The following is a 16,485-nucleotide window of genomic DNA, read 5'->3' as shown; positions in this document are numbered from 1 at the left end:
AGGGTCACAAAAGGTTGTAAAAGTAATTAGAACCTAAAATAAATGGCTGGACGAACATTTAAAAAGTAATAACTGGGTATAAAAATGTTAAAGTGCCAGAGTTTCTCAGACATAAAGTTTACCAATTTACAAAACAAAACAAAACAAAACAAAACAAAACAAAACAAAACAAAACAAAACAAAACAAAACAAAACAAAACAAAACAAAACAAAACAAAACAAAACAAAACAAAACAAAACAAAACAAAACAAAAAACTGCATCTACAATTTGTGGGCAGGAACACCTCCAGAAATCAATGTCTGTGAACACAGTTCACCGTACCGTCCACAACAGCAGGTTAAAGGCAAGGTAAGGAAAGGCAAGTTTATTTATATAGCTCAATTCAACAGCAAGGTGATTCAAAGTGCTTTACAGAGACATTAAAAAAACCAAAACAAATAAAAAGCATGATTTAAAATGAAAAAGAAAAGGAACAGTAGATAAAAATCAGTAGTTGAAATGTAAGTTTTGAAATTTAAGCTTAAAAGTAAACAGTGCGGATTTGGTGCTTTATTCAAATGCAGCTGAGAACAGGCGAGTCTTCAACCTGGATTTAAACTGAGTGTTTCAGCTGATCTTTAAAGTCTATCGTCTGACAGACAGGCAGCCAGTGTAAAGACCTCAGAGCTGGACTGCACTATCATGCAAAGAAGAGACCATATGTGAACATGATCCAGGAACATCACCGTCTCCTTTAGGTTAAAGCTCATTTATAATGGACTGAGGGAAAAAATGAAATTTGAAATTCTTTAGAATTAAACGTAATCCCAGAAGTAAACATGCAGCATCCATGTTTTTGGAGAACACGGTCAGTGTTCTCCAGACTAAAGAGAAGACTGATCATCCAGCTTGTTATCAGTGCTCAGTTCAAAAGCCTGCATTTCTGATGGTATGGGTGTGCATTAGAACCTATGCAATTGACAGGCTGCGTTTGCAGTTTAGAGCAACATATGTCTTTGTCAGGGAAGTCCTTACATGTTTCAGCAAGACCGTGTCAAATCACATACTGGATCTATTTGAACAGCACACCTTTGTAGTAGTCATTTAAGCTGGTCTGCCTGGAGTCCAGTCCTTTCACCAATTGAAAACATTTTGCATACAATGAAATTAAAAAAACGACATTGAAGACTCTGAACTCTCTAGCAGTGTCAATCCTCTACTGTTGTTGTCGACTGTTCTTAAAAGAAGAGGGGATGCTACACAGTGGAAAATTGAAACAATCATTTTTTCCTAGTATTTTTTGGAGTTGAACCATTTGATGTGTTTTCTATTGTGAATAAAATGTGAGTTTATGAGATTTGCAAATCATCGCCTTTTTTATCGTGGGGCAATCGTGGTTCAAGAGTTGGGAGTTCGCCTTGTAATTGGAAGGTTGCCGGGTCGAGCCCCGGCTCGGACAGTCTCGGTCGTTGTGTCATTGGGCAACTTCACCCGTTGCCTACTGGTGGTGGTCAGAGGGCCCGGTGGTGCCAGTGTCCGGCAGCCTCGCCTCTGTCAGTGCGCCCCAGGGTGGCTGTGGCTACAAAGTAGCTTGCCATCACCAGTGTGTGCGAATGGGTGGATGACTGGATGCGTAAAGCGCTTTGGGGTCCTTAGGGACTATACAAATACAGGCCATTTACCATTTTATTTTTATTTACCATTTTATTTTTATTTACATTTTACGCAGGAGCCCAAACTTTTGTGGAATTGGGGTTGAATCACCAGATAAACAAGCGCCTTCTTGTCTATGAGAGCATCCCGGCTTACCCGGTTTGTAAATGTAAAACTTGGCCTCTCCACTCCTTTAGCGCTATTTGGAATCAATACAAAAAGAAACAGCTTGTGTGAAAAATCAACTGAGATTGAAAGGAGCATCATGTACAGACTTCACAAATAAAACTCAGGGAAGAAGATGATACAGCCTGAAATGCTCAATTGATGAACTACTCGACTTTCTGAAAGTTTAATACAAAATCACTACTGGAATCACCACAACAACCTTGACATTGAAAAAGATGTATGCCTAAATGAGCTGATGGCTGTGTGTTTGCAGAGAGATTTTTTTTTATGAATAATATAATTAATTCCTAATCTAAATGCATAAAGTCATTGTTGTTGAACAAGGAAAGTGATTGATTGAACAGAACTGTGTAGAAGCATCAGTGCTTGTATTCTGAACACAAATTTCTCATGGGTAGAAAGAAAAAGGTAGATGAAGTCAAACATTTTCCTTATGCAAAGCTTGACTAATAATTCTACAAAATACATGATTATGTTTTTAATGTTAACTGTGCACAGGCAGCCTCATAAATATTGACAGGAAGACTTCTTTTGGCTTTCATCTAATCTCCTTTTTTCAGGTTTATGTAAATCGACTTTATCATTTGGCAACATGAGTGAGAGATCTGTGTTGGCAGCTCAGGGTGCAATCTGGTCCTGCCAAATGTAGCCATTTTTCATCAACACTACAACAAGACCATCAGATTCAGTGACCCCCACCACGTTACTTCTTGCAGAGCAATAGACAGCATGAAATATGGATGAAACCACCATAACGTCACCCACGGCCAGTGAGGTTCTGTTATGAAGCCTTGAGCTAAATATTTTTACACTCGGCCTTTTGGCTGTTTTGAAATTGGGCGTTTGGAGGAAGGGGTGGCTCTGACTTTGAAACTGAGGACAAACAGACCAGCAAGCATAGCCTGTATTACCCTGCATTCTGACTCTAAAAATTATTGTGATTTATAAAATGAACTAAGCCCATAATATCATCACAGCAAGAGAGCCAAAGGCCATTTTTACCGTATACTATGCAACTAAAAGGCTTTCTGCAATCAGGGGCTATAACCAACTGAGGCACTTCTGTGCTAGCTTCACTTTTCAGACCTGAAATCTGCATCCATCCTTTTATACCGTCTATGTCTCTTTCACTAGGCTACATTATAATAGCTCCATTACCTTGTGTTTAAATCTTGTGTTTCAGTGAAGGTGCCATATTGCCACAGGTTAGCTGTGCCTCCTAACAGATGAATATGGAGGTTGGAGGTACACTTTAATATCATTACGACTCACAAAATTTATAAGAAAAAAATCAGGTGGTTTGGTTTGGTACTTAATTCTGAGAGAATGTTCCTGATTTTCCAATGGAAAAGTGGTCCTTGGTCCCTACTGGTGATAGCACTTTGAATAGAAATCTGAAAAAGTCCCTGGTTTGAAGGCTTCTCTCAGCTTCCTCTAAATATAAAACTGGTCTGACGGAAACAACCATTTAATGTTTTTACTTTAAACTCTGTCCTTCTTACTGTTCCTTTGTTTGTTAAGCCTCCCACTCTTAGAAGCACAGTTTACACTGATAACGGCAGCTGATTTACTTTTTAAAATACTAAGGATATTTTTTGAAGAACTGGGCCTTTATTTTTGATAGATCTAATAAGGAGGCTGCTTCCTTTCTCTTCCTTTCTCTATTCAGCAGCTGCAGGAAAACAATTGCCACTTGCAGAATGTCTAAGTAGCTAGCAAACTAATTAAACTGACATGCACTCCAGTGCTAGCTCTAGATGACATTTTATATACATTTATGTTTACTGCATGTCACACTCTTTAAAATGACAGAATAAATAGATTTTGCCCGATGAAAGCAGTGAGACATCATCGGGTCGCCTCATCCATAAGCTCTGGTCTTAATACTGACACTTCTGCGCATTGTCCATCAGTCATGATATCAGATGGTGGACACATCATTTAAAAAAACATTTGCTGCCACAGATCCGTGAGCTTTGCCACTTTCACCAAACTATATTTTTTGTCTCATCAACAGAAGAATCAGAAAAACAGTTTTATTCAGGTGTTTGTCCTTAATCAAAATAAAAAAAACAAAACAAAACTGGACCTTCCAATGTGATAACATTCACATTGTACCAGGATTTTTGGTTGTAAATAAAAAAAAATGTTTTTAAAGTATTTCACCATGAGGAGTAATACCCAGCAGATGTGCTGAAGTATTACTGACAGGCCATGATAAGCGATCGATGTTTTGGTGAGGACTTTAATGTAGTGTTAGTTGTTCGCAGTTCCCTTTTCGCTCCTTTTGCACTCATGATGTAAATAAGAAGTTCGCAAAGCTCAAAGTAGACTCTTAAACTGTTAACCACCGAGGTCTTCACCTGCTTGTGAGCACATTCAGCGCAGTAGATCTTCAGCTTAGGTAAAATCTTTATTTAGTATTTTTCTCTTGGCTCTTTTAAACAAAAGTGCAGTGCAGGAACAGTTTTGGTCAGATCTCTTTAGGCTGTATTTAGTTTAATGCACCTGTAAAGGCAGTCTTGGCCCTGATATCCACTGGCTACATCTGAAGCGCACCCCCCCCCCAAAGAAAACCCCAAAAAACTGCCCGTTGGCAAAGTCAGCAGACTAATCAATGGATTCCCAAATTGCATTTTTATTTTCCAGGTCCACATTTTCTCAACCACACAAAAAAGTTGCCGCAGCAAAAATCTTCAGTCTGATGTGAAATACAAACCTGGTTTGACTTTTCTTTTGGATGGAAAACATCTGTGTGAAACTATTAATATAGACAACCTCACAGAAAAAAACACCTCTAAGAGACGTCTAAGGAAGAAAAAGTAACTAGGGAATTAATAATTGTTTTCCATCACGAGCCTCCTTGTTATGAATGTGACATTAGAGTGTGGAAATGATGGATGTGCTTTGGATAAAGCCTGGTGTTTATATGTGACTGTTTAGGCAAAATGAGGGATATGAGGGCCTCTCAATCCTATTCTTTGCACAGTGAGGTGTAGCGGTTCAGACTGAAAGGTTTTAATGGCTTTCAGTTGTTATTATTCTGTGTGTTATGACAGCTTGATTGGGCCTGCGGTTGTCTTTCATTGCCGTTCCATTTGCAGAGCTTCGTGTTGTTATGGTAATTTCCATGAAGTAGATTGCATCTAGCTGGCTACTCCACTTGGGTCCTGTCTGTGAGAGAGGCCCAGAGCCACAGCATAATATTCATAATGAACACATTAGAACAATGCCAGAGTAAAATATCACACACACCAGGCACACTTGAGTCCTTTCACTGACCACCCCGGTTACCTGAGTAACTAATTGCAATATTGATGAAGCTGCAGATCACCATTTTCCAGGAGGAGGTGTGATTTCATTTGAATTTTTACTCATTTCACTAATGTCCACAGGCTTGCAAGGATCCTGCATTGTCCAAAAGTTTACTCTGTGTGTCATAAACAAGGCCAAGGCTCATGTTTGAGAAGGGTTTGACTTAACAATGCAGGTACTTTATACGATCAGCCCATCTGCTAGCTGTGCCTTCCTGCTGTGATATTTAGGCAAATATGCACGTAAGTTTGTGATTTTATTATTTGCTAAATAAAGGTTTTTGCAACTCTGTTTCCTATTTCTCCTTGCCTTCTCATAAAATACTAGAAGACTATGAGTTTTATGCTGTAAAACCCATTGATGCAAAATTGTGAAACTCACTCTCAGCATCTAAGTGTGCAGACAGAGATCAATGCATCCCCTTTACTGCTTCTTCAACTTTGAGTTGCTGGGGACCTGTAGCCTGTAACTGTTTTATTAGTTGTATTAATGAATATTGATATATTTTCTAATTCCAGCGCTCTTTAGTTTTGCTCAGCTGAATCAGATATTATGTTGTCTTTACGTATGGTAGTCTCCTTCAAGACTTCTTGAACTAAAAAGCTAACGTCTCCCTCTCTCTCTCTCTCACTGAGTTTACTCCAGAGATTTGAGTGTGTAAGTGCGGCTCTTGAAGGAATGATAACGTGGATTTGCACACCAGCTTGAAAACTAATTCACAACTGCAATTGCCCTTGAATTAGACCTGTGGAGAACAGATAACAATCTCCCACATTTCAGTTACACACTTACAGTCTACATTAAAACCTCAAGCAACCTTGAAAAATACCATAAGCCATCCATACAGGCATGGCTCATCACACATATCTTAGTATTAACTGTAATTACACATCACTACTCTTTTCAGCACAGGTGACATCTCCTTTACTGTTTAATCTACCTTTTTTATATGATGAAAAGCAGGAGAAACAGAATGTAATATTTAAAAATGAATTGTTGGATGCAAACATGATCAGACAGGTCTACAACTCTGTCCTTCAACATAAAGCATTTTGCTACAATCTGGATGTGAGCTTTTGGCATATGAATGGTAACGTTTATAATTCTTTTATTTTCACAGCCATTTATGAAGCTTTCATCTCAACAAGTTTAGACTATTATAATTCACTTTTCACCAGTCACAGGACCATCTTCTGGCATCATCTCATCTAAAAGCCAGATGCCACACTTTTAACAAATTCAAAGAAATAAGACCCCATCGCTCCCATTTTTGCTGCACTTCTTCAGAACTGATTTTAGACTTAAATTAATTAGTTAGCCCATTTCAAATGCTCCCGAAGCCTTACAAAAAGAAATTGCTCATTTTCTGCTTAAATCCTACAGCTGTGGAACTCTTTATAAGACAAACTGGAGTTTGTCGAAAGAAAGTCTGTTATTGCTCCCCTTTTAAGTCTGTTGAACACATCTGTCTTTATTGTAGGCTTTTGTGTCTTCTCACTTAAATCTGTAGCTGTGTGCATCTGTATTAACTCCCAGCACAGTTTATGTGCATAAATAGCCTCAAGTGTAAGTTTGTATATTTGTCTTTGTTTGTGTTCAGACTTGTGTGTTTGCTAATACAGTATGTGTGTGTATTTGTGGTGTGTGTGTGTGTGTCACAGAGGTTCGTTAACTCGTGCACCCGACGTGGGGCCAGTGAGGAATAACTGCCATCTGCTCAGGCCTGAGGGAGTCCGCTGCCCACCCAGAGCTGCTCAGCCCTAACAGGTAGCCAGTGTGACATCTCAAACTCATCTCCAAACCACCAAACAGCAAATAATGAGGAGCAGACAGCTGGCCGATGGACGCTGCATGCCCCCCTCCCTATCCACACCAGAACCCCCCCCCCCCCCAAATGTCTACTGAGCTTTTCAGCAATATGGGCAGGACAATGGTGATAGTGGGTTTGGATACATGCTGCACTAGATCCTTATTGTTACAATCATATATTTTTTAACCTTTATGGTTTATAACGCTTAAAAAGGCTTAAAATGAATGATCTTTGCTAGAGCTCTGAGACACACACACAAAAAGTGTGGCCACATTATTAAGCCTACAGATGGCAGTATTTCAGCTGGAACTTGTGCAGGCTGCTGTGAGCCTTTATATCAGCCAGTGAATGAAAATACAGCACAGAGAATTTGCTCTAAAACATGTGAATGCTTGCATTTCTTAGAGAATCACACACTGAGCGAGCGGGCCTAACGAGCGAGTAAACCGCTGCAACACAATTCCTTTTCCCATCAGAAGATGTGTGAATACATGATTCAAAATATACAGCCCATTTGTGCACATGGAAAGCAGTCATTTCACAAATGTATAAAGATCACAATCGTTTGACAAATAGGCCTATTTTGGTCGCTGACTTTATCTCCGTCCTGTGTGCTGTTGATAACACGCAGTCTAGGTCCAATTTGAATGGAATTGTAAGCGCATTTAGAAGTCGGCTCTTTACCAAATGTTTTGACGACTTTTTAGAATGAATCATTGTCAGTGTCCATCTCCACTGATGAACAAATGCGCAGGAACTTTTATTCGTCCGCTGGAAAAAAAAGAAGACATAGAACAGGTATTGCAAAGCGCCCAAGTTGTGCCAAAGGATGACGCGACGGAGGTCGGGTCTAAAAGCGCACATTGTACGTGAGGTGCAAGTGAACTGATGGGTGACTTCATGTAGCACCGGCATCCACACAGAGAGTGAGAGAGAGAGAGAGGGAGGGAGGGAGAGAGGTGGAGATGGGGTTGTATGACAGCCTGTTACAGAAAATGATCAATCCCTGAACGAGGCGGGAGGGTCACTTGATATCGTCTCCTTCTCAGCGGCTGACAGGGAGATGCTCACTGCTGTCCAGATGACTTTACAAGCTGTGCGTCGCGTCTGCGCGTAGAATAAATTAACCGGCAGTTTATCTCGCTGTATTTGTCGTCCACACTCATTTAGCCCACTGACTGACTCACTGACTGAGACGCGGGACGTTTCTCCCAATATTCAAGCGAAATAACCGGATCTGCGCTACTCATGAATGAGTCTCCTGCTATTTCAAGGTGAGTGGGCTATCCTTTGGTGTTAGCAGCTGAGCGGCAGCTTGTAGAGCAGCTCTGCATTGTGCAGAAGGGTAAAGTTGTTAGACTTCACGCACCTTGGACGCCGTGAAAAGACGCGCAGCGAGCGTGAACTCCGAATGGCGTTATGATTTAGAATGCACGTGTTAATTGGACAAATTGCGGCTCTGCTGACCACCTGTAACAACCAGCAGATGTGGGCTGATGTTCTGAAAACAAAGCAACTGTAAATGCCTCAGCTTCAGTACCAATCAGATCCTCAGGCAAGAGCATTTCTGTATTAGATTTGATGGGAATAATCTTCTTATCAATAACTCTGCTTTACACAAAGCCTGCGAAAGCCACCGGCTTGTGCAGATTTTCCCAAAACTCTTTAGACATTTAGATTATTCTGGGCAGTTCATCAGATTATTGGTCATCAGGAGAATACCAGAGTGAAGTATTTAGCCTGGAGACAGTCAGCTCTCCGCTGCTGCCCTGCAGCCAGAGCTCGTGCTGCTTTGGCAGCCAGGGCAGAGCAGAAGCCACTGGGATGCTGATAAAGCTGGGCAAGAGCTGAGATGAAGCTTGAGTCTGAAAGAACTAAAGCACACACAGCTGCAGCGGTGCCAACTACAACAATGCTGTTCACTAAGTGCATCTTTGTTTGAGCTCTCCTCTGTATGGTGGTTGAGGGGGCGAGGAGCGGTTGTAGTTGGATTCACGGCTCTTTGACTCTCACCCCTCATGCAAACCAGATGAGCCCTTCTTCTCCCTGTATGCTCTTTCTGGTCTGGCTTATCTGGCCGGCCAGTTGGACTAGCTTTTATTCTCCTGGCCCCTCCAGAGTGGGAAAAGCCTCTCGTTGAGAGAGAGAGATTGGCTTCTCTTTTAGCATGCTCTTGCCAGTCATGCGCTTCGGCATTTTATCAGTTGCCTGCTAATTTTAGAATTTAAATGAATCTCCACATTACTTTTCTCTCTCTCTCTCTTGCAATTGACAACAATGAATGAAACTAAGGGTTTGGTTTATGATGATTCCTATTCTTCTGAGGTATAGTTGAGGATTACCCACTCCTAACTCCTCAGCTAAGCTAAAGCAAACAAAAAGACATACTTTGTGTCTTACACGATAAAGCTCTGTCTGAGATTTGTATTGTGACAGTAACACTTTCCAAGTTGCTGAGGATTATCCACAGTACTATCAGTTTTTGTGGGAACTATGTTTGTTAGGAAAACTGTAAAGAAAAAATACAAAATAACCGGGATAGAATTTCTGGAAAAACAAGTTACTATTGAGGTTTTCACTCACTGCCCAGATTTTAGGGAGTAAGTGAAATTTCAGGGGAAGATTTCTAAAAGTAGTGATATCAGTTAAAAAAAGAACGCTCATAAGTTTAAGAGATTAAACTTTGTTTCTGATTAGGTAAAATTTAAATTATATTTTAACTTTTTTAAGAGTCTAAAAGTAAGCCAATGGGGAAAAAAAATCAATGTTATTGGCAGTTTGATTTAATTGATCTATACATACCATTTGATGTAATTCCTCCATCTGCATTTGTAGTGGTAGTATCTTGTACTGAGGAAATATAGGTGAATTATTCTGGAGTCTTTTGACCCTAGAGGCAATGTTGGACCAGTGTAGGTGAAGTAATTTAGAGCATCTGTCTCTGTCATTTTCACCCACAAGCTAGGAGTTAAGTGTTATCTCAGACTTCTACAGAGATTAATGAGCTACTTTATGTTTGAGAAGATAAGAAAAAAAGAAGAGGGATGCTTTATTACTACACTGCAAAAAACAGCTTGTGATTTAAAACAACTGCCAATTCAATCTGTGACATTGATTTTGAAGTATTTTCAATATCAGGGAGTGCAGCGTGGGTCAGAGGCAAAGGCGACGCACAGTTGCTCCAATAATACATCAGACGAATTAGTGTATGTAGCACACTTACACGGTGTGTGAGTGCACAGCAGCTCACTGCTACTGCCCATAGCTGGAGACCCCCCACCTCCAAGTCTCACCATCTCCACCCACCGCTACCCCCGGTTGCCTATGGAGACACTGATTAAACACGACTGTTCAGATGCTACAGCCTGCGGAAGAAGACGTCGAGCCTGCAGTTTGTGTGTGTGTGTGTTTGCACGTGTATACTGTACGCGTGTGAATGTGCGTGTTATACGTGTGCCTATTTACTGGTGCGTCTTTGCATATGAGTGCATATTTGCTAAGAGGAGACATAAAGAGAGGGAAGTGTGACGAGAGGGCTGCGATAACGGGGAGGAGAGCAAACAGTGATATGAAATCGACACTGATGAGAGAGAGAAAGGAAAAAAAGAAGGAAATGCAGACAGAACAAAATACTGCAGATGAACAAGCACAGCCAATGTGAAATTGTCCTTAGTCTTTACTCTCTTGCTTCCACCTTTCAGGCTTCATGCTTCCACTTATTTCAGTGTGTGATCCAGGCCTGGAGGGAGGTGCATATACAGTACATGTGGAGAAGAATAACCTTACAGGGTTAGACAGGAGTGTAAAAAGTGGAAATAGCTAGGTAGCAGAGGTGAGAAGGTCTAATATAGGAAGAGCGAGGAAGAGAAGTGGTAAAAAACAGTGGAGAGGAGAAGTGAGAGGGAGGAGAGGAAAGTGTGCAGCTCACCTGCCAGATGGCAGCTTTGGCAGCGCTCAGCATGCAGTGATGGCGGTCTTGCAATATGGCGCATTGCCTCCAGATTGTCACACTGTTGTTGATACAAACAGTGTAATAACTTTGCTGATGTGTTTGTTTTGCATGATTTCTTTGGCACTTCTGTATTTAGACAGCATATGGCCATACAAAATAGATGACAAAGTTAAGTGATGTCACATGAGTTTTTTTAAATCTGAAATGCATTGACACAAGTTTATCCGTTTGTAATCGGTTTTCTTATATTACTCATGAAATTCAGTTTAATGGCTCTGAAACCGCTGGGCTAAAAATTTTCAGATGTCTGAAAAAGCATTAACAATAACTGGAGAATATTATGGGAAGTACAGGAACCAGTGTTTTCATAACTTGGGTCATATAATGGATCACAAACATCAGGATATCTCGGCTGCTTTTGTTGTAACTTTTACAATCGCTCTTGTGCTAAATTGGTGGGTTTTCTGCCCTTTGAGGCAGATATTCAAGCCAGACTTTGGTAATTTCACAGCACATCAGTTTACTTCATGTAGCTTACATACAAAATACCTAAAACTTGCCATTTGGTAAAATTTGGTTATGTTATTATATCTTATGGAACATGGAAAGAAATTGGTCTTTATGTGTTTGAGCTAAACCCATGTAACTTCACTTTAATCCATCTCTTTCGTACCATTTCAACAAACTAATCATATTCGAATAACTTCTAAAACATGGCTTCTTCATCTTTCTTCCTTAGTTTTGTGAAGTGTTGTAGTGTAATTATCTATCACCCAATATGAAATCTGAAAGCACAAAGAAGCCACTATGACATTTGTGGTCTCTGGCAGCTCTTTGACCTACTGTTATTTTAAGATATATTTTTGAGTTTCAACTTAAGTCTATGGATAATAACTAAAGATGATAAAGGCTGCTACAGATTTTAATTAAGTGTTTGACAGGTGTAGCATCCATCCATCCATCCATCCATTCTTTCCTGCTTATCCTTGTCAGGGTCACGAGGGGCTAGAACCTATCCCAGCTGACTGGTGAAGCGACGGCTTTAAAACCAAATGTTTTAAACATTAATTCAGCCTTTGAAAAAAAAAAGAAACATTTCTTTACACCTTTAAAAAGGTAAAACATAGGATATTTGATGTTTGTGATGCTGAGTACTAAAACAGTTGAACTTTGATAGATGGCTCAGGGAAAGCCTGGGGTGTGGTATCATGCCCAGGGATACTTCTACATGACTCTACATGTCGACTGAGGCAAGCCAACCCCAGTTCCTTGCCAGTTCTCAAAAAACAAGAGGCTGCTAAATGATGTAAACAGAGATTTCAAGATTATATAAAATAAGTCTGGCACTTCAAACTGGTGTTCATTAGGGTTTCAGTAGTTAGCACTTGCAGTTGTCTTTTGGCCTTTGCATGTCACTGTGGATTTTCATCTGGTGCTCCAGTTTCCTCCCACATTCTAAAGAAACATATAAGACAGACTAGCGACAAATCCAGGGTATGGGGTTTTGTAACCCTAGTTAGATAAGGGCTTGAAAAATGGACAGATGGCACCTTAAACCAAATTGGACTGAATTATGAAACACCATCACCATTACAGAACACCGTCAAATTGCTCTTTTTTGCCACCTGGGAAGACAGAGTATTTGGGTCCACTTTGTAAAAGCCCTGTCTTACAAAATAGTAAATGACTAATGTCTGGAATAATGCCTCACAACTTTAAGTGATTACATCTGCAAAATTGTCCTCACCAGGTTATCTGCAACATGTCATAGAAGTCCAGACTGTCTGGACTACATCTAAGACTGCTGTATAGTGATCAGCCGTTGGCAGCTACAAACCAGGTGGGACTGAGCTTAATAGACTTGGAGTATTCAATTTTAATTTGACAAGCAAATCCTATTAGGAAGGGCAAGTTGAGACGAAAGGATACTGCATTATTCCTGCAGGAGTTGTGATAAAGCATTAAAAAAAATGTAACGCATTTGCCATGAAGTGAATTTCTATTTGAGAGAAATTCACCTGCATTTGCAGTTTTGGTAAAATTCTAACTCACTTGGTTACTATACTTCAAACCAGGTTATTTCTATTTTTGGACATTGAAGACATTTCTGTGACTCTTCTCAAATTCATGTGAGAGGCTCAGGAAGTAGGATAGAATTTCTGACGGGTAGAATTAGAAAGAGGCCGGGCTGGATTGACCATAGAGTCTGACTGAGATAATCTGGGCAGATGCTTGTATTTGTACAGCTTTGGGGTGAATGGCCACCAAAGGCCTTATTTGCACTGCGGATTAAATGTTAAATGGGTTTTGGAGTAGCAGATACTTAGAGGGAAAGTTGTTGTATAGTAGAACATGCACCATCTCTCCTCCTCTTTCCTGTTTTACTCTCCCTGACTCGCCGTCTATTGCAGTCTCCTCTTGCTCATAGTGATTTGTCAGCAGTCGAGGTAGCAGCTGTTCCTTTTGCATTGTAATTTCTTTGATCGTAATTATTCGTGCTAGCTACCTCCAACCTTGGCATCTCCCACCCCATGAAACCATATGGGCAAAGCGGGAGGAAGCCGAGGAAACATACAGGCTTCTTTGGAATAAGTTCTTTGATTTCTGTGTGCAGTGGTGTGGGAATCATGGACATATGTGCTTCACAGCTTCAAATGTAGTCTGCATCACTGTGTTTGATTGCTTTTTCCCCATTCATATACTCAGTGAGGTCTAGTTTCTGCCAAATGTAAAGTATTTTCCTTGTCAGGTCTCCTTGATTTATGCATGAGAAATCAATATGGTCCTGCACATCTGTAGAGTAAGTCAGTCGGTCTGAGGAAAATATAGCTTTGCTTTAGAGAGAGCAATAACAACCTGGCCAAAAAAAGAAGAAAAAAGGCAGATATATAAGTGCGAACAGACAATAAAGCCATCCCTCTGAACATAAAGCTGGTAGTTAATATATATTATCTTATAGTACAAATAACTAAACAGGTGAGCTGTTCTGTATTTGGTCCCCAGTCTTCATTTCACCATCTTCATTGTCTTTGTGCGGGTGCAGAAAGATAACTCCAAAACCTGATCAAACACACCTGTTTACTCCTCGCTCTGAGGCGATGTAGGTTACCACTACAGGCGCTAGCTGTGTGGCTCCAGAAGAAAGACAGCTCACTCTGTCTTCCTATGCGATTGCTGAATTATAGAAGACCCTCTATTGCACTTGAACTGCATGGGTTTTCATCACGGCGCTGGAGGTCACTTTGTCTTTCCCCTGTATGCTCATCATATATGCAACACGAGGGCCTCAGCAGTTGAGATGAGCCAGCTTGAGGTCACCATTAAGCAGGGAAGACCAACAACGAGATTTATGGAAGAGGAGACAGAGCTGAGAAGAGGGAAGGGTGGAGAAAGGCATGCATGGTTAAATCTGACTGTGGCAGCAGTGCCCTTCATCTGGTCCCTGCTCTTAACAGCAATTTCAGATAAAGTACTGTATCTGCATGTATAATGCATATGCCCTGAGATAATGGAATGCATTGCAGAGGAGGCTGCTGACTGTGTTGTGGTGATCTGTTGGAATTGGTCCCCTATGTCACATTTACAACTGCCCAGGTTCTGCGCAGCATCCTGCAGTTATTAGAAGCCGAGCTAGTTGCGATGACATAGCGCTGTTTTACTGTCCCCCACGGACATCCTCCACTACTCTACCATCAAGAATTGTGGCTGGCTAGAGAGTCCTAAAGCCTGTAATATCTGCGCTGGCCAATAAACTAAACAACAAGCACGGAGAAAAGGAAATAATTGTTCTGTTTTTTATTATATAAAAAATGCTGGGACACGCAGAGGTGCCAGTCGAGCTGCCAATGAAGCTAAATGAATTCACAGCAGTTTGCAGTGATTTCCAGGGAACAATTGCCTCCCAAAGTGTTATTGCCATTAGTCTAAATACTGGTTTTAAGATTGCCCCCTTCCAACTGGGCAAAGTGCTTCTCTTTGAATTTACATTGTAGAACATAATGATAAAAATTAACCACGGGCCAACTGTCATAAAATTTGACTGAGCAATATCAAAGTGAAGATATCCTGTGGGTATCTGCAGTGTGAGCATCCAAGCTACACATTATGTCCTCTGAGGCTCGAGTCTGTGTTTGGGTGAGGGGGATTTTGAAGGCGGAGCCTATTGCCCTGGGCTTACCCTCTACAACACTGTGTCTGATAAAACACGATGGGCTGAATAGAAAACACTGCTTTTCTAATAAACTCCACCGGTCCCTTGTGATTCATTATGACATTCATTTAAAAGTCATTGTTAATAAAGACGGCATTTTCATGTCCTAATTCCCCGACTCATCATTGTAGGTACCAGCGACAGCCCCTGGCTCTGGCTTGCTGGCTCCCTCCTCCCTTCTGTGTCTGCCATGTTTGACCTACTTCTGTCTCCACAACATTGTAAACAGATCTACTAATTGCCTTCATTTATTCATTTGGAAGTCAAGTTCTGTTGCGACTGGCGCCCTTTCAGCCCATTCATGTGTGATGTGTACAACTAGCCCTCCCCCCAATGACGGGCCTGTGCGTATTTGACGAGAACCCCAGTCAAATGTATCCCATGTGGGTTTATATACTACAATCTCAAACGTTCAGAAGAACTGCAGCCACATATTGTCCAACTCCAAAATGATGTCCTATAAGAAACTTTTAAACTTCTATCAGCCGCCTCATCAGCACAAACCTACAGACACAAAAACCCTTCACGCTTGTGCACAGCCCGCTTGTAATCATAAAGACAGAAGCTGTTATGACTATTGTAGTTCAGACAGTTTTCCGCCCCCGTGGTCTTATACTGTTATTGGCTTTGTGCAGCCTTATAAATCTAGGCCACACAAAACAACAGCGACAAAAAGGAAAATTTTTTTATCACCTCTGATGTGAGTGACAATGACTCCTATTGTTGACTAAGTGTGAGCACCGAGAAGTATCTTCTGACCTTTAGAAATATCATGGCGCAGTCTGTCGACAGTGTTCTCAAATCTATAATCCAAAACATAAACAAGATAAACCTGAACACATGCTGCTTGTGCTAAATCTGTCCTTCTTTAAAGTGTAAAAAAAATCCTCTTGTATCATCTTGCTCTGAGTGTTTGGAAAGGTAACATCTCCAAAATGTGAATGCTTTGCAAAAATACGTAGCTACCAGCAACAGCCCCTGGCCGAGTGAGCTGTGATGACAAACATGGATAAGAATGTTCAATTTAAGACTTCAACATAAATGTGACTATTAAATATGATTGTGAACAGAAAATCAAAACCTAATTTCCCTAAACAGTTTACTTTACAACATTTATAGGCACCACCTCTAGCCTTATATTTCAGGCCACTTGTTGTTAAACCTCTCATCCCTTTAGTTTGAGAAGCTTTGTCTGAGGGGTTTCCACCACTTTGCCTGCCAGACCATCTATAGTTCCAGGGAATAATGTATTTGTATTACATCATTCTTGAAGATAAATAATTTATCTCATCATCCTATCATCATCCCATGTTCTTACAAATACTATATAACCAGCCTAAAAGGCTTAGTTTAGCTATAAAGCACAGCTTTAGCA

The 16,485-nt window shown here is 40.7% G+C and overlaps 1 protein-coding gene across 2 annotated transcripts in view; it reads left to right on the top strand.

Annotated features, from left to right (window-relative positions):
• The first annotated feature begins 7,920 nt into the window (after positions 1-7,920).
• Positions 7,921-16,485, top strand: part of LOC113022072 (plexin-A2-like) — an 87,255-nt gene continuing 78,690 nt past the window's right edge. For both annotated transcript variants that reach the window (XM_026167080.1, XM_026167081.1), the window contains exon 1: positions 7,921-8,222. The gene's annotated coding sequence lies outside the window, so the exon portion shown is untranslated. The remainder of the gene's footprint in view (positions 8,223-16,485) is intronic.

The sequence above is a fragment of the Astatotilapia calliptera genome, chromosome 5 (genome assembly GCF_900246225.1).
Source record: "Astatotilapia calliptera chromosome 5, fAstCal1.2, whole genome shotgun sequence".
NCBI classification, from domain to species: Eukaryota; Metazoa; Chordata; class Actinopteri; order Cichliformes; family Cichlidae; genus Astatotilapia; species Astatotilapia calliptera.
This window is presented reverse-complemented; position numbering and strand designations above follow the sequence as displayed.